Source organism: Ahaetulla prasina, chromosome 1, assembly GCF_028640845.1.
Source record: "Ahaetulla prasina isolate Xishuangbanna chromosome 1, ASM2864084v1, whole genome shotgun sequence".
Classification (NCBI taxonomy): Eukaryota; Metazoa; Chordata; class Lepidosauria; order Squamata; family Colubridae; genus Ahaetulla; species Ahaetulla prasina.
This window is the reverse complement of record NC_080539.1, coordinates 200,704,987-200,728,389: the sequence shown is the minus strand read 5'-3', so window position 1 is coordinate 200,728,389 and position 23,403 is coordinate 200,704,987. Positions and strand designations below refer to the sequence as shown.

The 23,403-nt window shown below is 36.8% G+C and overlaps 1 protein-coding gene across 6 annotated transcripts in view; it reads left to right on the top strand.

Annotated features, from left to right (window-relative positions):
• PLCL1 (phospholipase C like 1 (inactive)) overlaps nt 1-23,403 on the top strand; it is a 237,245-nt gene that overhangs the window by 134,998 nt on the left and 78,844 nt on the right. Inside the window, exon 1 of one of the 6 annotated variants that reach the window (XM_058187918.1) lies at nt 1,100-1,193. The exons of the other annotated variants lie outside the window; for them this stretch is intronic. The gene's annotated coding sequence lies outside the window, so the exon portion shown is untranslated. Of the gene's footprint in view, nt 1-1,099; nt 1,194-23,403 lie in introns of those variants that run through there. 6 annotated transcript variants of the gene reach the window in all.

Genomic DNA, 23,403 nt, shown 5'->3' with positions numbered 1-23,403 from the left:
TTTTGACAGCTACAATCCTATAGCTAATAGTTCAAGACTGTTGTAGCTTTTATGAATAAATTCCAATATCTAGCATTTGGTATTCCTATATGTAAATGAGTGGGGATTTTTTTTAAAAAGGAAAAATTATTCATATATTATATCTATTTATATAGTATTATAATTATCTGTATAGTTAAGATATCCAGCAGTTTAAGTTTTGCTTAACATTCTGCCAGATTCAGGTATTCTTAACTCTAATTTTATGGTTCATGTGAAATGGGAAATTTAAACTGAAGTGTTTCTAGCTTTCTTGCTTATTCTTCTGAAGGGGAGGTGGGGGGAATAATTGCCTATGAGGACATGAAACTCTTTCAGAATATATTACCTGAATGCATAGATTGTTTGGCCAGAAATTAATAATCAAGAAATTATTAAATGTAAAGCCTTAGGAAAGCTAATTGCAGAATATTATTAACTATCACCTGTCACAGAACTGAGTTAGAAAAATCAGTTAAATTCTTGCAATAAATTCTCCCAATATTTTGTAAGTTACTGTCTCTACATTCCCTATTCTATGTGGACAACAACTAAAAGTTAAGTAACATATGGGAGCTATAGTTGCTGATTGAAATTTAGAAAGAATGATTCATGGGAGGCAAACCTCTATGTTTGTTTCAGTTTCCCAACAACAAATTGCATATAACAAAATTGGTCCATCTTTTAGGACTGATGCAGTTTGATAACTATAGAAGGATGAAAGATGATGATGATCCAGAGACTTGGAAAAAGTGGCCACAGTTTAGGTTGCATGTATTTCACAAGAAATGAATAATAACATACTTTCCTTAATACTTTTCCATTTTCGCTGGCAGAGAGCTGCAGGAGGCAGTCGCAGCTGAAAATGGAGCCTGGGGGGGATGCACATGACCCACCGAGCTCTATTTTTTCTGGCAGAGGCAGCGTGGGCTGGTCCTTCACTGTTTCTAGGGCGGCCCCACAGGTAATCTAAGCACCACATGGGCTGGATGTGGCCCACGGGCCTTGAGCTTGACACGCCTGCTTTAGGCAAACTTTTGGCTCTTCAGTGCTGTCCATCTATCCAAGTCTTACACTGTGTATAGTGCTGAAGCTCTGAGGACATTCTGCTTCGAGAGTGGCAGAGTATTGAATCACACTGGTACTCTTACAGCTTGATAGCATCCCTTATCAAGGTAATATTCTGGATAAATGTATTACTGAATTGTTGAATAGACATTTGAAAAAATTCCAGATGACAAAAGGAAGACAAAAGTCAGTATGTTCTCAAGATGCCATTAAATAAATCTCAAGCTTACTCTATTATTCTGGATGCAGAATAACATTCTGACATTCCAATTATTTGGACTGCAGTTTTGTTGCCTTTTATTCTTTGCAGAAAGTCCTCTTTCTGGGGATGTTATGTATCAATTTATGTATTAATTGTTCAGACAGGCTCTGGGACATCAGTAGCAAAAGGGACATAATACTGATTCCGGCATCAGTCATACCACTGTTACCACTTGGCCATTTTTATTTTCATACTCATATGATTATTACTTGAAAAAAACTAAAGTGCAATGGAATATATTGTTATTTAGCTTTAGTAAACTTTGTTCTGTCCAGTCAATTCTTAGGGAAAAATGCCAGTGATCATGTTTACAAGTATAAGAGGTTTCAAATGTAAATGATAGCACAATCATTTCATAACTGCTACCATGTGTCAATTTGAGAAAAAACATCCTGCAAGAAGACAGTGGTTGAATTATATCAATACTAGCTGGATACCCGTGCTTCGCTACAAAATGATGTGATCAGGCTTGATAAATCGACATTTACTGTATAGCTTGAAAATTAATGAGTAGTAATGATCGGCCTCTCCTGTCCCCTTCTCTCCCTCAGCCTTCCTCACAGAACCTTATCCTATCCTATCCTATCCTATCCTATCCTATCCTATCCTATCCTATCCTATCCTATCCTATCCTATCCTATCCTATCCTATCCTATCCTATCCTATCCCCTTCTCTCCCACAGCCCTGCCCCACAGAAATGTCTCCTATCCTAACCCCTTTTCTCCCTCAGCCTTGCCCCACAGAAGCCTCCCCTATCCTATCCCTGTTGCTGCTGTGAAAGTAAAACGGAAAGTGTTTTGTTCTGTCCTCTGCTTGTGTTTTGCATTTGGAACAGATTTCTTTTCAGGTGGGGAGGGGGAGTAGAACTCCTTAGCATCAGAGCGTGGAACATATTTCTTTTCAGGTGGGGAGGGACAGCAGAACTCCTTAGCATCAGAGGGCTATTTGGAAAATATAATATAATATAATATAATATAATATAATATAATATAATATAATATAATATAATATAATATAATATAATATAATAATAAAATATAATATAATATAATATAATATAATATATTATAATATAAAATAATATAATATAATATAATATAATATAATATAATATAATATAATATAATATAATATAATATAATATAATATAATATAATATAATATAATATAACATAACATAACATAATATAATAATATTATATTGTAATGTAATGTAATGTAATGTAATGTAATGTAATGTAATATAATATAACAACAGTGAAACAGTATTTGCTGTGTGAGCAAGAAGGAGACAGTAAGGAGTCTGGCCCTGGCTTAGCTCAAGTGTTCTGTATTAAAGCTGCTTCCTGCTGTGAAAGTGAAACTGAAAGTGAAACTCCTGTCTGCTGCTTGTGTTTTGCATTTGGAACAGATTTCTTTTCAGGTGGGGAGGGTTAGAGTGAGTTAATCATAACATAGGAAATAATAATGCTCTGATGGTCATTTTGAAAAATCCTTTCTTAGTGAGCACCTAGAAGCCAAGAGGAACATACGTGGCAAATTTCAAGTTTGTAAGCTTTACGGTTCTGGAGATTTTGTGCTTACGGCGTGAGTGGTTTTCACTTTTATATATATAGATTGTTAACAAGAAAACTACAAGGTTATGTTGATACAATGACATGAAAGTTGAGCCAGGCTTTTAGACTTTGCATTGTATTGGATTAACACACTTAACATAGTCCTGTATATTTTAGAAAAAGACTGGTTTGAAAATGTTTGATCTTTTTAATGTAAATATTCAGCTAAAATAGATGAATAATTTAGCACTTGTCCTTGGTTTCCATGACCTGATTTAGAATTTGAGCTTTCCCCAGATAAACATATTTATTGTATGATTTCCAGAAATCTGGGCTCATTACCAGTTTCTGGTCAGTGAGAAATCACTTTGGATGATTTATTGGTACAATAAAGTTGTCACCTAGTGAAGTTCGATTACTTTTATTAATCACACTGTGTAAGTAGATCCAGTAGAGGAGGAAGTCCATAAATTTTTTAGTAGGCTATCTCTGGTTATAAACGAAAATTGACATATTTTTGAATTTTGCAAGATTTACATGCGCAGTAGAGAAGCATCTACAGGAATTATATTCTGAAAACAGTTGAAATTAAGAACTAGAAATATTGTTTTTATTCTTGCCAGATCAACAGAATTTTGAAAATTAATTATGTAAAAGGGGTTGGATGCCATCTATTAGTAGGATTAACTCTGAAGCCAAACAGGAGATTCAAGAGATATTAAGATTGAAAATAGCAAGATCTGACTAGGGACTACTGAGAAAAATATCTAGAAAGAATTCCCTCAGTGCATCCTTATGCAACTGGTAGTCAGTGACTCAAAATATCACTGATTATTCCATTGTAAGCCCTTCTCTGATGTTATGGTCATGTGACTCATTATGGAGCATATGTGTTGTGGAGCTGGCAGCTGAGTTGGACAGTGAGGAGGCTGGGGAGGAAAATGGGCCAGTCCCGGAGTCAGGAGAAGGCCCAGACGAGGGCTCTGCATCGGAGGCAGAGATGGGGCCAGGGCCATTTGAGAGCGATGCCCGGACTCCGGCGCCTCCAGAGGCAGACAGCAGAGAGGCAGAGGAACAGAAGGAGCCTGTTCCTAGTGCACACATGTGAAGAGCTGCCAAAAGGCAAGAGCAGCTAAAGCAAAAAGGACGATTTGGGAGTAAGGCCAGGAGATGATTAGACCCTCCCATAAGGCTTAAAAGACCAGCAACAGCTCTTGGGCTTTTTGTAGGAAAGCAACGTTGCTATAATTGTTTCTTGTCGGCGTCTCTTTTTCTTGTTTGCCAAGAAAAGCCTGTGGTAGGGTGCCAAAGAAGATAAAGGTTTATGATAAAGGCGAAGGACTTTTTCTGAAGGACTTGTTCTGGAATTAATTTGGACTAAGCTGAGAATGAAGTAATTCTCAGTTGTTCTAATAAACTATGTTTGTTTACGACTGATTGTGTCTGGTAATAACTACTTGGGCCTAGGTCACAACAATATGCAGCTCACCGGTGCACACTGATTATACGAGCACATACAGAGATAACATATGTGAACCCATTCTGATTAGAGTTTCTTAGACTCACACATATGAAACATGTAGGGCAGCACATATGTAGCTAACTTGATTAGTCCCTGAGGAAAATGTGAGGGTATGCACACACATTATTACATTACAGAAAATAAAATAAAGCTGCAGGCAGAAGTGTTAGAATTTCAACCATGGTTGCATGCTTTTCTTAGTCTGCTTGCCGTAAGGAATTTCATTTTGCCAGCAAATTGAATTTGGGAAGAGATGACTTTTAATTACTTGTTAGATTTAAATCCTTTCCTTTTCTCGGAACCTCAAGATAGCTTATATGGGGAGTTTCTTTCATTCTATCTCCACAACATGACACCTTTAAAGTTAGAACTTGGAAAAACTTGGAAAAACTGACTGGCCTAAAGTCATTCAATAAGCTTCCATGTCTAGGAGTAAATTTGAAACTGGCCTTCCTGGTCCTGATCAAATATTGAACCATTGCACCATACTGTCTGCCTACAGTATACAGTACATCCTGCCTACAGTTAATTTCTCTTATTCTAACTAGTGGGATGTTCCTAGTCCTTTTACTGAAGATGCCAAGATGACATTTATTTGTTCCATGATGTTAAAAGAGTAATCCCCAGTGTAGAGACCTATATGCCATAAATCTAATTCATGAAGTAAAAAATGACCCAGGGAAAAGAGCTACTAGTAAATTATAAACAAATAAGACAATGTATTCTCTTGCTGTGTATTCTCATCATCATTATATTATTCCCATGCCTGTATATATGTATAAAGAACCTGATGAGCTCATTTCTGAAGAAGTGGTAATGGTTGCTCATTTTAAATGTCTTCAAGAAGGATTCAGCAAAAAAATTACTTTTAGTTGTAGTCTGTGTGAAGCTACAGATCAAAGGCAATTTTATCAAACATCCCTTAGAATGGAATTTTTAATCCTCAGATTATTCAGATGAGTTGAATCGGTTTTGCAATTGGATAGATGTTTGTACATATGCACATATAGATTTGTGGTTGAGATTGTAGGTGAGAGTTTGATTTGATTTGATTTGATAATTCAAATCAACTATATGAGTAACAGTCTTGACACTGCATTAATAAATAATTTGAATTTTATTGATTTTTTTAAAAAACTAACTAGTCTAATTTGATCAAGAGGGACTTGCAGACTCCCATTAAATGCGCTAGTCAAAACTCTGCCAAATTATTATCTAGTTTTATTATCAGATTCTGGGAATAGGCAAAGGGAAATGTTAGTTTTCACAATAACCTTCAGTTGAAGAATTCCAAGCTCTGCAATGTCTAGAATGCTTTGATGGTTTATTTCATTTAAACAACCATTAACAAATATTATCTAGGCTAAAGTAATTCTATATGTGTGTTCTTTCAAGTAAGTTTTCAGTAGGATTTATTCTCATGTATGTGCAATTCTGGATATCTAAGTAAGAGCAAAGATTTCCTGATTTGCAAAATATGCCCCAAATTTCAGTTTAGAAGTTGTTCAAAATGAACTATGTTATATTAATCAACAACTCAGAGATCAAATCACACTTCCCATGTATCATAATTCTTTAAAACACTCTCTATGTGGTTTGTGAATGAAGTCAGGGAAAGTAAAGGAATATAAATTTTAGAAAAGGAAACATGTTGAATTGTGGAGTTATCAAAAATACAACTTAGTATTAAGTTAAGTTATAATATGAAACACATTTAAATGATATTTCAGTTACCAACAAAAATTGAATTGAATCATTGCTGTTGATATTAAGACAACACTTTACTTGTGACACTAAACAGGCCACTATAAGTACCACTTATTTCTTTTTAAACAGAGGTGAAGATTCTAATTTGAACCAGACCTTTGGTTCTTATTTCCTTCATTTTCGTAGCATATAATGAAAATGGTTTGGCATTGTATTGATCGCTGGTGGTTTTTCAACTTCCCTTGGGATTTTCTAGTGGTCTTTCTTCCAAGTAGCTTGAATGATTTTAGTCTTGCCTTAAATACTATGTATCATTTCTTCCTGTGTTGGATGGTGAAAATCACTCTTTCATAGAGCCACAGACTCTCAAGCCTCTCGGTTTGAGAAATCATAGCATAATAAGAAAAAGTTCATAAACTCACTGTGCATGTCTACATAAATTATTTTATATTTTTAAAACACTGTAGCAGTCTATTACCCAAAAGAAAATGACATAAGATAATCCTCTCCCTCCTTCCCTCCCTCAAATGAGGTTTAAACAGAAAACAAATTGCCTCCATTATTGTATGTTCACTGAAATGCTAGAATTAAATTTGGGAAGAAAATATCTTTTGTGGGGTTAAGTCCATGATTTGCATAGTGCATTCAATCTCAGGTAGCATGGACTGTCTGCTTATGAGTAAAAAATAATTCCCTGGAAAGGGGAGTGGGGGGAGAAGGGGAGGGGAACCAATAATGTGCAAGTTCAGTAGGGGTAAACTAGTTTGTAAATGTTTGTTGGGTCAGGGGAAGAGACAGTACCTTCTTAGGTACATTTCAATAAATTTTTCAAATTATAGACTGTTATCTTCAAGCTTAAAATCCTTTTATTTGCTTGTTTGTGGTATCCCTCCTTTTCTTTGCCTCCATGTGGTCTTTTTCAGTATTTTCATTGTTCTTTCTGTATCCACATCACTGCTTATGAGTGTTTCTTGCAGCTGAATTAAAGTGCTATCCCTTGTCCTTGAGTTAGTGGAAAAGTACGTCATCATAACATTTGCTGTCCCTGCGTCAATTCCTATCCTGCCTGCGTTGTATTGTCTGTGCTGACTTGCCTCCAAGAATTTTTTTTATCATGTGCACATCTTGTTAGGTAAAGCTCTTGGTGGATCACTCCTAACTTTGTTTCCTAGTTCACCTATCCTGCATGTCATCAGTTGGTGGGAAAATATCTGCCAATTACGATAGCTATGTATGGATGAGAAGAAATCTTTTTTTTAATACATTTTTTTATTTTTATACATCTCATTTCGTGAATGGTTTGATTACTGGATTTCATACATTTCAATATAAATAATCATAACAATATTATTCTTAATAATTAGTCCATTTTCTTTTTTGATTTTACTAACATAGTTTCTACCCTTTTCTTTCAACTCTAAACCTTCTCATAATTCTACCATACTTCATATCATCTTAATATCTGTTTTTACTATTTCCCCCCCTCATATTTCTACTTCTATTTTAGCCCTGTTTTTTCCCCTTTCCCATATCATTCTAATAATCAAAGGCATGATCTTTCCTTTTTCTATTATTCAATATTCCAATATATCAATCATAATCTTTCTCTAACTCTTTGTTAATAGTCACATTTTTAATGTATATAATATTATCTTCAGTCCTTCATTTTTTATATTCATTACATTACTACATTCTTAATATGTATTAAAAATAATTTTTAACTCTTACACCACATATAAACAACTATCCAAATTATATGATTCTAATATTCATACACCATATTAAAGTACTTTCATAAAATATTTTCCTCACACTCCTTTTTCCCACCATTCTCCTTTATCTCACATCTTTCACCCTCATCCAAATTTTTAATCATCTTCTTTTTGGGGGGGGCGGGTTTGCTTCCCATACATTTCTTTTAGATCATTTATTTCATCTACTTTTAGGTCTGTATTTTGACTATGACCTCTAGCTTTCTCTCCCCTCATCTTTTCCCCCAGTTGTTTTATTCTATGATTACTTATTCTTCTCTCCCGCTATCTTCCCATTCTCCCATTTCCTTTTCACATCTTCTAAAATATTTTCCTTCTGTTCTAATCCCTTTTTCACCATCAATTTTACTAATATCTTCTTGTTATCTTCTTTTTGATTTCCCAATTCTGCAGTCTCCTCCTCTCTTTCAGGTATTTCCATTCTTTCCTCATTGTCCTGGTCTTTACTTGTTATTCCTTGTATTATATTCTCCAGTTTTTGCTCTATACAATCCATACAGCCAGATATTTCCATCATCTCCTTACGTTGTTCTTTTATAAAATCCTTAATGTCTTGGTATGTCAGCTCCATATCGTTATCTTCACTTATTTCCATTTTACAGTCAGTCCAATTTAAAAAAAAAAAAACATCCAGGGGTTATCCACATCCCTTCCAATCACTTTTATTTGTGTAACAGTTTTGTAATTTTGAAGTTTAAAATAAGTTTGAAGTAGATCCTTATAATCCAAACAAAGATAAAGATTCCCATAGGTACACAGTTCTCTTAACAGCAGATGCCGCTCATGATTCTTGGTCTTGGTCTTGGTCTTGGTCTTGCCTCTCTGTGTAATGCTGATAATCCAATTTTAATTATTTTAGATTGTAAATCCAATAGGTGGATGAGCAAAGAGTAATAAAATTTGATAGTAATAAAATTAAAACAAATTCCAGGTCAAATTCCAGTATTTTTAAAAAATACTTTTCAATGTCATGTCTTCACTTTGACAGTTCAATTTTTAATGGCTGAGGGGGCTTTCCAGGTCAGGGAGGCGGGATGCGACTCCCCTCTACCTGCTAGGTGGTCCCCCTTTGCTTTGCCACCCCTCTGGGGTGGCTATGGTCCCAATTCAGACCTTCCGACAGGGAGAGTTCTGCACCGGCCACATAGCTCGCAAACCAGGCTTCTGATATCACTGGAAGTCCAACCAGAAGTCCCGGATGAGAGGAAATCTGATGGTTATAGCAGAATATCCCTGATATGTTGGAACTTGGAGCCAATTTATCCATAGCTATGGAAGTTATAATTTAAATACCTTTGAGGTTGGGGAAGACTGTTGTTGAAAAAAAATAATTAATTGATCTTTAATATATGATAGGGGTTGCAAGAAGGGAAATTACTTTTTATACATTGCATAAAAATAAAAACATCTCCCATTTCTGCTGAGATGATGGGACATAGGATACAAGCTCATGTCATGATCGCATGTGGGGCTCCCAGTATCCAACAATGAGGAAAAGGCACTCTGCATATCTTTTAAGTGTGGTTTCCTTCATTAATAATTGACTTTAATATTAAATATGATGTCAAGTTAAGCTTTAGCAAGCCCCAGCTTCCTGAAAATTGATCTGGTGGTGACACTGTTTTCAGTGGACTTGTGAGTTGAGAAAGATGGCTGCACCCACACTATCCTATTTACTGCACTCTCTGGTAAGATTACCAGAGTCCGGTAAAAGAAAGACATCTCCTCCTTTATGTCCTCATGTCTTCTGTCCAGCAGGCATAGTCTTAGGATCAAATATTGTCTGCTTCTTTGAGTCTCTAGGAGCAGGGGCTGTATTTGCAACAGTAGTAAATGAAACTTTCGTGTGTGGAAAGTCCATCAAAAAACCTCAGCCTAGATTTACCTAATTTTTTCCTGATTCCTGCAATCAGTTTCAATCTAGCACCTTCAAGTCTATGGTCACCATAACATTATTTATCATGCTAGCCTATGTTCTTAAAAATAATGATTTGTTGAAAAATAGAGGTAGTCCTCAATATATAACCATAATTGAGCCCAAAATTTATGTTGCTAAGTGAGACATTGGTTATGTGAGTTTTGCCCCATTTTATGACCTTTCTTGCCACAGTTGTTAAGTGAATCACTGCAGTTCTTAAGTTAGTAACATAGTTGTTATGTGAATCTGGCTTCCCCATTGACTTTGCTTGTGAGAAAGTGGCAAAAGGTGATCACATGACCCCGGGACAATGCACCCATCATGAATATGAGTCAATTGTCTGAATTTTGATCATGTGTTCATGGGGATGCTGCAGCAATCTTAAGTGTGAAAAATGTGCCATTGAAACTTTGAATGTTCAGAAAATGAACTGTTGTAAATTGAGGATTACCTGTAGTGCAATTTTCTAATGATGGAAAAGATAATTTCATATCCATGTAGTTCACCAGTGTGCTGACAAGAGAATCCAGGAATGGGTTAATTCTGTCTCGTTGCTCATTAGACTGAGTCTGTCAAAGTTGCATGGACATGCCTTCCTTGTCTGTGGTCCCCAGTTTTTGACTCAGTGTCTCGATCTCATAGAAGTTTCAGAATTAGATCGCATCTTCAAAATTATTTCAGCAAACAATACTCTTCCTGGATTCTTTCAACTGACAGGAGACATTCCTGGGAGGCTTACTTTTTTTTGGTAGTTTTTTGGGTAGTTTTTCAATATAATGTTTGTCTTGGACACCAAGAAATTTAAGCAGTTAGCGTATGCTCTCCCCTCTATTTGTTCTCTTTGTTGTTTGTCTGTGTCCTCCTTTGCCTGTTCAGATATACCACAACCTTATCTCAGAAGAATATGAACCTAGTTACTTTTACATTCATATATCAGCTGAATATACTTACAACCTCATAGCTTTCAATGGGGGAAAGAACCTAAAAATTTAAGTATCAGTAAAAAGGCATAGAACACAATCACATAATATAACAAAGCAATATTAATAGAATCCAAATAATAACGGCAATCACTAAAATTAGCATTAATCTTAAGTGAAAGGTGAAATGAATAAAATAGAAGAGAGAGAATCTGACAGCTTGGAAAGATTTGTCAGGGTTCTGCTCAAATAGAAGACATGACAAATAAGCATCTTGATCTCTGTCAGGGTATTTCTTTAAAGTAGCACAGGTAAATGTCATTTGAGAATCCCTATAAAGAAAGCAAGAGAGGATCAGGTGGGTCAGAAACTACAGAGCTGTTTTCTCCCATGGGAATATGTGCTGCTGTGAGGGATGTTTTTATAACAATCCTGTAGGACTGAAGAAGGCATTGCATCCAATTTGGCCATGATGTAATTCATGTAATTCATTTCAGTGTTAGAATAGAGAAGAGATGGTACGAAGGCACATGCCCATTTGAAAAGAAATCCACAGCACTGGGTAATATACTTAGACTGATTTGGAAACCAGTATCCCATATAAACTGCTTTTAAGATGACTCCTGGCATTTTTAGAGGCTAGTGGGCAGAAGATCTCCAAAAAGGGACCTAAAGACTGAGTTTGCTGATAGTTCTTGTTAAAAATTAATCACCAAACTTTGGCAGCCACAAAACCCACACCTGTCTGTAACCGTAAGGCAGCATTCTTGAAACATCTTAGAACTGGAAGGGTAGCTCTCATAAATCTTTATTTTCCTTTAGTAACTTTAAACAGTTTTTCTCAACCTTACAAACTTTAAAATGTGTGGGGAATTCTGGGAGTTGAAGTACACACATATTAAAGTTACTAAGGTTGAAAAATAGCGTTCTAGAGAGATGAAATCACCTCCAGAAAGTTTAGCAGGGAGAAAAACAAAACTGTAATGGAGGTCCAGGATGAAAGGACCGAAGTGCCAGTAATGCCTAGTAGGTCCCAGGCTGATACATCTCCTATGAATTACTTGATTGTTCTGTCATCAGCATTGGCAATGAAACATGTGAAATATTATGTACTTGTAGTTGGTAGCTGTTGGCATATGGAGGAAACATAGCTGGACCAGCCCATTGCAAGGGTTGAAAATGAGATGAAGGCAACATTTTGGGCACACATACTCTCAGATGATACTTGTATGGAGGACAGGCACAAGTGATGGAAAACCCAGTTTCAATATTCTGTTATGATAATGATCAGGATCATATCATGGTTCAGAGAAAAGAGGTTCAGGATTCCATGTGGGCTTAAACCCAAGCTTGTTCAGCTTTGCTGGATATGAAAAATTATGCTTCCTGCTTCCAGGTTGTTCCTTTCCCTCGTCACCTCTGCTGCCTAGTTTGTGCAAATTGTGATTTACCATGCCCTTTTGTCTATTAATCTAACAAAGTGTCAGCTGAAATCATGCAAGGCCTTGCATGAATAATCTTGTGAGAGCCAACAAACTTCTGATAACCTAGAACAGTTTTCCCATATATTTGCCTTCTATTTGCCTTTCTGCTTTAGAGCACTCTTTATATTATTTCACCACATAGTATTTGTACTGTCTTATGCACAATTCCCAGAGTTAGCTGGGGGAAATCTGGGAAATTTACCAGACAATTATCTAGGTCAGTGATGGTGAACCTTTTAGGCACAGAATGCCCAAACCAGAAGGACTGCATACATATGCATGCCTGCGCATGTACCCCAGAGTACTGGAAACCCAATGACCAGCTGGCTGGTGCATGCGTGCCTCAGAAACCTGACCACCAGCTGGCTGAGCTGGGACGACGGCGCACCTCTGGCACGCGTGCCATAGGTTCGCCATCACAGATCTAGGTAATCCAGATTAGACAGCACCGTCCTTGTTTTCTTGAGAAAAGATTATAACCCCAGTAAGCAAAGACCATTTTCCTTCTCTTCCAATAAAAAGCAATGCTTAGCTTAGTTTTGCATCATGTTAATGACAGAATGCAGGCAAGTGTAAAAATAAAGATATAAATAGCCACTCCCAGAACTAAGAGGTTACAGAGATGTCAGTAATCAGTAGGTAGAAAGTTGCAGATGAGATATTATTTCTTTACTTCTGTCTGTATTTGCAGTTACCAGGACTGCATAAATTAAATAACACTAATTTGTAATGTAAAAAGATGTTTTGAACATGAGATTGAAGGTTATTAAGGACAATGGGAAACTAGGAAAAGGGATCCCAAGAGATTCTCTTGAAAGAGTTCCTCCTCACAATATTATTATTATTATTATTATTATCATCATCTTTTTTATTATTATTATTACTATTACTACTACTACTACTACTACTACTACTACTACTACTACTACTACTATTATTATTATTATTATTATTATTATTATTATTATTATTATTATTTTGCCTAAGACTCATAAGGAAAGGTTTGGAGAAAAAGAAGCTATCCAACTTGTTGATATTTATCGGTTGGCTATATCTAATATATTATCTTTTTGTTTGTTTTCATTTCCTCTGTTTTTGAGATTACTAGAAATGTTTGGAAAAGAAATATATTTGCCACGTGACTGCATAAAACAGCCTAGCTAAGAATACGAGTAAAGCATAGAGTTGTGCTTCAGGTTACCTGCTTTAGACCGTTGCAAATGGAAATTGGAGAAATTGTAGTACAGAGTAGAACTCTCCTGCCCTCCCCCATTAATTAACAGAGTTAATTAAAAAATTCAATTTTCTTTCATGCCTTCTCTTTTGACCCAAAGGATGTGATGCAGGCTCAAGGGATTTTTTTTTTACAAAGGTCACAGAGTCCTAAAACATTACCAGAATAAAGAAAAACATAATTTGATTCTCTTTGTCTCATGGAGTCAACAGAAGGCATGTGACTTGGCCACTGACATTAAGGAAAAGACGTTTAGGTATCAAAATGGCGGGAAAAGGCCATGCTGGCTAAGAGGAAATGGAAATTTAATTCCCACACATCAGGGGGCACTAGGTCAGGGGAAGCTGATGTAGAAACTGGAAAAATAAATTAATAAGAAGAAGTAATCCTTCTCTCAGCTGTCCTGGGAAATAAAGCCCTAGATTTTTTCATCATCCTGAAGTACAGTACTAACTAGAGTAAAGAGTGGCTTGTGCTGTTACCGAGGCAGGTCTTGGCCATTTGACCCCGGTTTGGTATATTTTGAAATACTGTAATTAGAAGTTAAGAAATAAAGTGGGGCCTTCAGGTTTTACAGTCCCATCCACTCCTTGAGTATTGCCCTTGACTTGCTCAACAAGGCCTGGTGCACTTCCCAATGTTAACAGAATTGTTCCTCTCCTGATCTCTAAATAGATCTGGACAGGAGGCAAAGGTGCATGATTAAAGGGTCTTCATTGTCCCCTTTATTGACTAGTCTAAACTGTGTGACACTCAATAATCCTGGTTGTATTTTCTCCATCCCATCCTCAATTTTGCAATCCCTTTCAAAAGGAAACTTTTTAGCTGTTTTACCTGGTATAATGATTAAGGAGCAGAACTGTTTCATATTATTTTTTTATTATTATTTGCATTTATATCCTGCCATTCTCCAAAGACTCAGGGCAGCTTACACTATGTCAAGCAATAGTCTTCATCCAGTTGTATATATTGTATCATAAGGTGGTTTTTTACTGGATAACAGTTTTCTCCATGTGTTTCTGGGACATCTGTTTTTTCAAACCTCCCCCACCCACCTCAAATAGGGTCCCTGTTGTTGTGGAGATGAGGCCTTTTGCTACTGCCTTCCTCCAAGGATCCAATCCAATCGATATTACTGTACTCATCCTCCCAAAAAGCTTGAATGTCTGAAGATTTTTGTGCTAAAGAAAGCTATTCCTGTTTTGATTTATGACTTCTTAGATTTTGCTATCATTACTGGGCTCTTGCAAGTACCCGGTAGCAGAAAAACATCATTTTATAAATAGGTTCTTTTAGAGCACATTTTAGCTCGTACATTCCTTCCAGGTATGACTTTATATGAGGTTATCAAGAATGAATTGTCTAGTTTCCAAAATCCATCATTCTTTCCTCTTTGATTTTTAAGATAGTGAGCTTAAAAACAAAACAAAATCCAGGCAAGTACTGTTGAATGAATTTCAATAACAAATTTGTACAGAACTCATAAGGGGGTAAGTTTGTATATTTTCAAAGAAATAATTTGTTAAGTATTTAGTGCACCTGATTTTTCTCGTAGACACTTAATATTGCATCACTTGTTTGAACATTTTAGAACTGAGGGGAAAAAACTAGACGAAAGACTTGTTCTCAAACTGCTAAAATAGCCATACAGATTGTCCTGCACTGAAAAAAGTGAGTTATGACTGTTTTTCACACTAATGACCGCTACAGCATCCCCATGGCCATGTGATCAAAATTCTGATGCTTGGCAACTAACTCATATTTATGACAGTTGCATTGTCCCAGAATCAAGTGATCACTTTTGTGACCTTCTAACAAGGAAAGTCCATGGGGAAGCCAGATTCACTTAACAACTGACTTGACAAGTACAGTGATTCACTTAACACCTCTGGCAAGAAAGGTCGTAAAATGGGGCAAAATTCACTTAACAACTGTCTCACTTAGCAAAAGAAAGTTTGGGCTGGATTGTGGTTGTAAGTCAAGGACTAGCTGTATTTCCCAGAGCTTTGGTAACCCAGTTATTTGCACACATGTGTGCATCAACACTTCTTTCAGATTTTAGCAAATGTCTGGGTCCAATCATGTGTAGGGAAAGGAACTTGTGCCAGATTCTGTATCAAGCCTGCCAAGGGACATGCAGCCCTATAAGGGACATGCAGCCCTAGTTGAACCTTCAGTGGAGATACAAACAGTAGCCCCAAGATTGTGTCCCTTTTCTCCAAGCAATGAACTTGATTGTTATAATTTATAAAAGATTTGACTGACCAAGTGGTTGACTTGGCTAAGCATGTTATGGGAATAGGCTAACTTAATTAAGCATGTTGTTTATTTAATTTAATTTGTAAGGCCACCTGACTTCACTATGACTTTGTGGACATCAAATATTAATTTAAAAATACAAAAAACATTCCAGAAAAAATCCACGAGCTCTAAAAAGAGATATATAACACATAAGAGGCCCACCACTCATTCTAGCAAAGGCTTGGGAATGAGCCAGGTTTAAAGAGCTCATTTGAACAAGGACTTTAACAATCTCTGGGGGGTGGGGGAATGTTGTTCCAGAGGACAAGCCACCCTTCCTAGGTCTCATCAGATGACAGTGTTTAGTAGCATGCCAATTCTGACTGATCATTTAGGCTGGGCAGTCGTTACTCAGGATTCAGATGTTGAATCTGAAAAAGCTACTCCAGCTGAACCTGTGGAATGTCAGACTCAGAAGACACCAAGCCAAGAATCGCATGAGGCTGATCAAAAACAAACACCACGTGGACAGGTGGAACAGTCAGAGGAGGATGACATAAAGCTTCCCAGCCCTCCCATTCAACAAGAGACTTCATTTAAAGCTACATAAAGAGTCCTTGTAAATCTTATTCAACCTGCAGGCTAGAAGTTCCTTGTGCCTTCTTTGGATTAACCTGACAGCATTCCTATTTTCTCTGTATCATTGGAGCAGCTACTGTATAAATCACTTCTAGCCTTAGTATCTTGTATGAAAGTTTTGCTCAGCCGTGAGTCTCTTACCTTCTATTTTTAGCATTTGTGCTGTAAGAGAACTCCCATGGTTACCATTCACTAAGGTTGCAGATTATATTCTTACAATAGAAGGACATTGGCTCAATGATTTTCAGTAGAACGGGAATTTATGGAGCATTTTGAAATAGAGGAAACATATGTCTCTTGGAATTATAACATCATGATGACTAATATTCTGTGCAGAGATATTCTACAGCTGTAAAAATGTTTTTCCCCCCTTATACTTTCAAAAGGGTATCCAATATTTAAAGTTACTGCTTTTGCATCTCTATATCACCTAGACAGAAGACCTGGAGGTTCTGAATTATTTATTTTACATCATGGGAGATGCCAGTGGGGAGTATGAAGGAGTTCTTATGGCTTCTCTCCCAAAAGCTTTTCACCCATTTCTGATCTTACCTGGTTTCAGAGATGTAATGTGATATACATTAACAGGTATAGGATGTGATGGCTTGCCCACTTTCCCCTCAGGAAAGGTCCTAAATCATCTCCCACATCTTCACTACATCCTTCCTGCAACTCCTGAGAAGAGCTGGCTAGGCAGGCTACTACCAGCCATTTTTCTACTGCAAAGTTATTGATGTTGCTAGTTTACTTTGGAGAAAGTAGATGATAATCCTATTCCTTCATTATCTTGACCTGGGAGAAAGCTGGGTGTTAAAAGTAAGCCTCTTTCCCAGAATGCTAACACTGGGAAAGATGCTGCCAATACAACATCTTTCAACAAAATGAATACCCATAAAACTTTATCAAAAAGTCTCTGACTACAGCATAACCAACACAAACCATGGAAAAAATAATAGTACAATACATCAAAAAATCTCAGATGTCACAAACTGATAACTACACGCATCACTGTAGCACACAAACCAAGTAAAGCCCTTAAATATATCATAAATAAATCAAAAGACCCAGTAGTTCAAGAAGAAAAAAATCAGGAATTACCAACAAGATGTACTGTAAGGACTGTAATAGCCCCATCTGGAAAAGACAGACAGACAGAAGACTAGTTGAATGCATCCATGAACACCAATTACCAATCAGAAGATATGATAAAAATTCAGTCTCATGGACAGACTCAATCATAGTTTCAAGGGAAGCTGGGAATTTGTGAGCATTCCAGACCAAGCTAAATCCAACACACTAGGGCATTCCTGGAAGTTTGGCATTCAGATAAATCCTCCATTAGTAGACACATAAAGGTAAAACACATTTACACACCATTCAAAAGAGGCAATAAAAAAGGTAAGAAGGGAACAAGAAGACCAGAACATACCTTCTCTAGCTTACATCCAGAGAAGCAAGGATTAACATTTTGTTTGTTTGTTTGTTTGTTTGTCAAGTACATATTAGATAGTATATATACGTATAAGCATGAATTGAATACATAAAATATATTATTATGTATTATTATTTACATAAAATGTAAAATATCAAACAAATAATCCAGGAGAAAACAAATAGCAATCAAGGAACTACCAACGAGAGACTTCCGGGTGGCTCCACCCCTTCGCTGAGCCCTAATTAAAGGGGCTCCGCACTGAACATCGTAAAGCCAGGAAAAGCCGGCTTTAATCTTTTTCTCTGGATGAAAGAGAAAAGATAAGAGCGCAGGAATGTTGGTAGACCTCCCCAGAGGCTTTGTTTTAATTAAGCAGAGCTTCGAAGGGTCGAGGGGTCCCATAAATATTTCTGCCATCTCCGACTTCAGTGCGTCTCTGCAAAAGCAGGAAAAGAAGAAGGTGTCCATCTCTGCTAATTGTCTTATCTTTATGGATCTCTTTAAGCAGACGGAATGAGTGCAAGCGGACGATTATTGGATTGCAAGTATTTTTGATTTCCTGACTTCTACTTTCTAAAAAAGAGAATTTTTTTTTTCTTTGTTCTAATTGACTCTTAAAGATGGCGCCTGAACGGGAGTGAAAATGACGAATGGAATTTTAAACAGTCTGTGCAACTAAGAAGATAAGAAATGTTATGTGTGGATTTTAATGAAGTGAACTGAGCTCTCCTATACTTAAAGGGGAGAAGAGAAGTTTCTAGACTTATATTTTGTGAATTTTAAAACTGAAATGGCTACTAAACCACCTAAGACTGGGGGCAGAAGGGGTTCTGAACCAGCTTTAGAAGATCTGATTAAAGAGCAAGGGAAAGTGTCTGAAGAAAGGTTTAAGGAGATTATGGATAATAATGAGAAAATAAGAGAAGAAATAAAAGAGAATAATAAAAAAATAAGAGAAGATATCTTAATGGCTTTTCAAGGTTTGGCAAAAAGACTGGAGGTGGTGGAGGAGGAGGTGCTTTTATAGATGGCATCTAGATCCTAAAAAATTATCGTGTATGTATCCAGAAATGCAAGCAAAATGTTGGAGATGTAATTGTGATGACGCTACATATTTTCATATTTGGTGGACTTGTAAGGACATAAAGGCCTTTTGGATAAAAATTTGGTGGATTTTACAAAATGTTCTGAAAAAGAAGATAAAGTTCCTGCCGCAATTTTTCTTGTTGGGAATTATTACGGATTGTACAGTAATTGAGACTAAATTGATTTTAAATCTAATAACTGCAGCAAGATTACTAATAGGACAATATTGGAAGAAAAAAGAAGTACCAACAATACAAGAATGGATATTGAAAGTTGCCAATTTGGCTGAGATGGCGAAGATATCAGCCTTTTTGAAAGACAATACGCAAGAAAGATACTTAAAGGAATGGAAAAAATGGATTGACTATGTTCAACGAGATATCAGACTAAGAGTTATCAGACTGTTTTGAATGATTATGATGTATTATTTTGATTGCTTTTGGGGAAGTTAGGAATTGATGATTGTAGGGGTATAATTAAGTTGGGACGAAAACTTTTAGCATATGTTTGTTTTACTTTTAACTATACCTTGTGCTCGCTCCGGGAAGTCGGGGAGGGTTAAGGAGGGGAGGGGGGGAAAGGGGGAAAAAAATTTTGTAAAACTTTTTGAATTAAAAAAAAAAAAAAAAAAAGGAACTACCAACGAAAAAATCATAGACCCACCAATGCTTGGCAGAGCAAGCTGTTGTAGAGCCACCCACCAGCCACCCACCAACACTTGTGGAACAAGCCTCACTCTCAGTAGCACTGATGTGACCTAGCTGGGTAATGAAATGTCTGCAGGCAAACATTTTAGCTCAGAGAACAGCAAGGACTCCAGAATAAAAGTTAGAGCAAATTTGTTAAGTTTTTAGTACTCATGAAATGTAACAGCATAATGAAGCAATATTTATGGCATAGGCACAATTTATGAACATTCGGTTTTTATAAAGAGCAATTAACTTCTGAAATTTTGTTCACTATTTCTTGGTCTTTACTGCAGGGATTTGTAGACTTTTACACAGTACAGAATCCTGTTTAGTAAGCTGGGTGGCTATATAAAGACAGAAAGAATAGAGAGCTGCGACCTGAAGTTTCAAACACATTGGTTATTTAGGCATGGTTTTCTTTTCTGTGGTAATTATAGTTCTACTTGAGTTGTAATTATTTTAAAAGGCTCACCTGAAACATGCATATTTTGTAAAATCTTTGTTTTGTTTTATCTGTACGTGAGACCTGGATAAACTGGCAACTGTGGACATACAGACTAGCCACCTTCCAGTGAAATCAATATTATGCTAAATTTTATGGAAATGGATCATGTCTAGAAAGGGGCTTCCCAGCTCTTCTATGTTGGTTTTTTAGCATTCACTTCCAAAATTTTGTGAGAGTTTTATGGGAAAATAGTATTGTTTTAGCTTTCAAATTAATGCAAATAGTGGTTGACATTTCAAAAGGTTTCTAGATAATCTGCGACTGATCTGAACTTCAGCCCAGATGTTGAGCACTGTGTACAGAGACTGCCAAGAATGACAAAATTAATAAGTATATTCCCCATCAAATAAACCGCTTGCGGAAAGACAGCACTTCTAAATTTCATTGAAATCTTATAAGGATATTTAGCTCCCATAGAAAATGTTCATAAGACAGCACGTATGAAATAATAAAAATAGTTCATGGGAAAAATGTGTGATGTGCTCTCATTGACTTCTAGTGGGATTGTTACTTTTTGCACAGGAACTCTGAACCTTTTGTTTAGAGGATGTAAGAAAGAGAGGCAGAAGTAAATATGGAAACAAAAAGTTATTAGTTCTTTCAAAGAGTGGAAGGAGCAGAAAGAACATTCAGTTTATTTTAAACAAATCTGTTATGCTTAAACTTGAGTTTTCACTATACGTGAACTTCCTTAGTATCAGCAATATGATAGCATCCTATTAAGCTGGAATTTTGATGAGGTTTGTACTCTAAGAGGAGAATCAATGTTACAATGGAATGAAAATAGTTTAATACTTAGTTCGTATTTATTGAGGGAAGGGAGGAGCCATTGACTTGCTGTTCCTCCCAGAATAACATGTATATTTCAATATGCTAGAAGCTTCTCCCTCACAGCTCTCAGAAACTGCTCCTTTGTAATGTAACTCCGTCTGAGATGAATATTGAAATAATATTGTATAGAATTCTAAACCCAATAAAGATGTTTACTTTTTACATCAGAATGATCTGAGTGCAACTACATCTCATACATCTCAAAAGACACCAGAGGAGAGCAACATGTTGCACAAAGAACTCTCTGACAAACTGCGGGAAAAAGACAAGTACAAAAATTGGAAACAGGGACATATAACTAAAACAGAATATCCATAATCTGCAGGGATGGTATCAGGAAGGCCAAGACTCTGAATGAACTAAGACTTGCAACAAATGTCACAAATAACAAAAAGGGTTTCTTTCAATGTGTAAAGAACAAGAAAAAAGTTGAGGAAATAGTCAGTCACTAATAGGAGATGGCAAAAAAGTAACAGGCAGCAGGGAGAAAGCAGAACTGCTTAAAATGCCTTTTTTGCATCTGTCTTTATGGAAAAGCAAAGAATAGCCCGACCTATCACAAACAACACAGTGGCATACAGAATAGGAATGCAAATCAAAATAGATAAGAAATCGGTAAAACAACACATATCCACTTTAGCCAAGTTCAAATCACCAAGACCAGATGGTTTATATCTCAGGATACTGAAAGAGCTAGAAGATGTGTTCAGTTGCTCAAAACCACTAAACAAAATCTTTCAGAGCTCCTGAAGCACAGGGGAACTGCTGGAGGACTGGAAAAGAGATGATGTGATTAAAATCTTCAAGAAGGGGGAAAAGTTGGATTCAGGAAACTACAGATCAATCAGCTTGACATCAATATCTATGGAAGTTCTGGAAAAGATAATGAAAACAGAAGATTTGTGAGCATCTAAATGAACAAAACGATCACTAGAAGCCCGCATGGGTTTGTTAAAAATAGACTGCCACAGAAACCTTATTGCCATTTGATAAAGTGACTAAGTTAGTGGATGAGGAAAATGATACGGATATAGTTTACTTGGACGCTAGTAAGTCATTTGACAAAGTAGACCACAACTTATTTCTTGATAAGATAGAACAATATGGGATAAACAGTATCACCACCAGATGGATCCACAGTTCACTGACCAACTGCACGGGGCATGTAGTCCTCAATAGAACTACAGATAGTCTTTGACTTATTGCTACAATTGAGCCCAAAATTTCAGTTGCTAAGCAAGATAGTTGTTAACTGAGTTTTGCCTAGTAGGGCGTTTCAAAAATTTTCGCTACTGGTTCGGTGGGTGTGGCTAGGTGGGGGGGCAATGTGATTGAGTGAGCATGCCAACTTGACATCTCTCACGCCCATGCCCACTCATTCTCATGATCTAGCCACGTCCACAGGAAAAGGTAGGAACATTTTTGGAATTTCCACCTATCTATCCCCTTTGCCAGTCACCCCCGTTTCCCCCCCTTTAGCGGCCCAGGCCCTAGCCCTGCTTCCTCCCCCACTACTGCCTCTTTGTTTGGGCTGCTAACCTTCTGCGGCAGCTGGTCCAGAGTCCAGAAGGCAAGCTGACCAGAGGGTGCAAGGTGTGTGGGGTGCATCGCTTAGCCTCTGGCTTCTTTTGCAGCCGCAATTGGCTGCAAAAGAGGCCACACTTGCTGGAGGCAGCGGCCTGAGCAGCACCCACAAATCAACTGTGAATGGCGGCCTGAGCAGTTCAGCTGATCCGATTAAAGGGTTGAGAAGCTCTGAGGTGACCGGGGAAGGGAAGGGCTGCCTCCTGTGCTGGCCATGCCCATCCCATCACTAGGGCTTATTTTCGGGGGAGGGCGTATATTTACACCCACCCCAAAAATCAGGCTTGGCCTTATTTACAGGACATGTCCTATTTTCGGAGAAACATGGTATCTTAAGTTTTATTTTGTATCATCCTTGCTTTTCTTTTTAGTTAACTTTTATTTTTGATACTCATTTGGATTTAGTTTATTAAGTTGTATTTGCTGTTTTTCTTTGGTATTGAACACCACTCAGAATCCTTTGAGGTTGGGTCAGATTATAAATTCTGAAAAGTAAATAAATAAATATAATTCTGTGATCCTTGGTGCCATAAGGAGTATGTTGTTTATCTCATATATTTTATTAATTGAAGGAACTTTGAATGGAAGACACTCCCACCCACCCAATCCCATGATCTGAAATAACTTTTTCTGCTCAATCTTTTCATTTTTACTTTTCTGGCTTCTACCTGGGAAAGGTTTGCATTCTACTTTTTTAAAAAGTCATTTGTATGATATTTTACTCTAAAGTAAAACACAGCATAAAATAAAGCAGTTTGTATACATATACATACATACATACATACATACATACATACATACATGTATGTGTATTTATATATACATACATACATACACACACACACATACACACACAAACACACACACACACTTTCCTCTGAGCTGGAGTATAACAGTTTATGCACTCTATAGTTGCAATCTGCTTGAATAT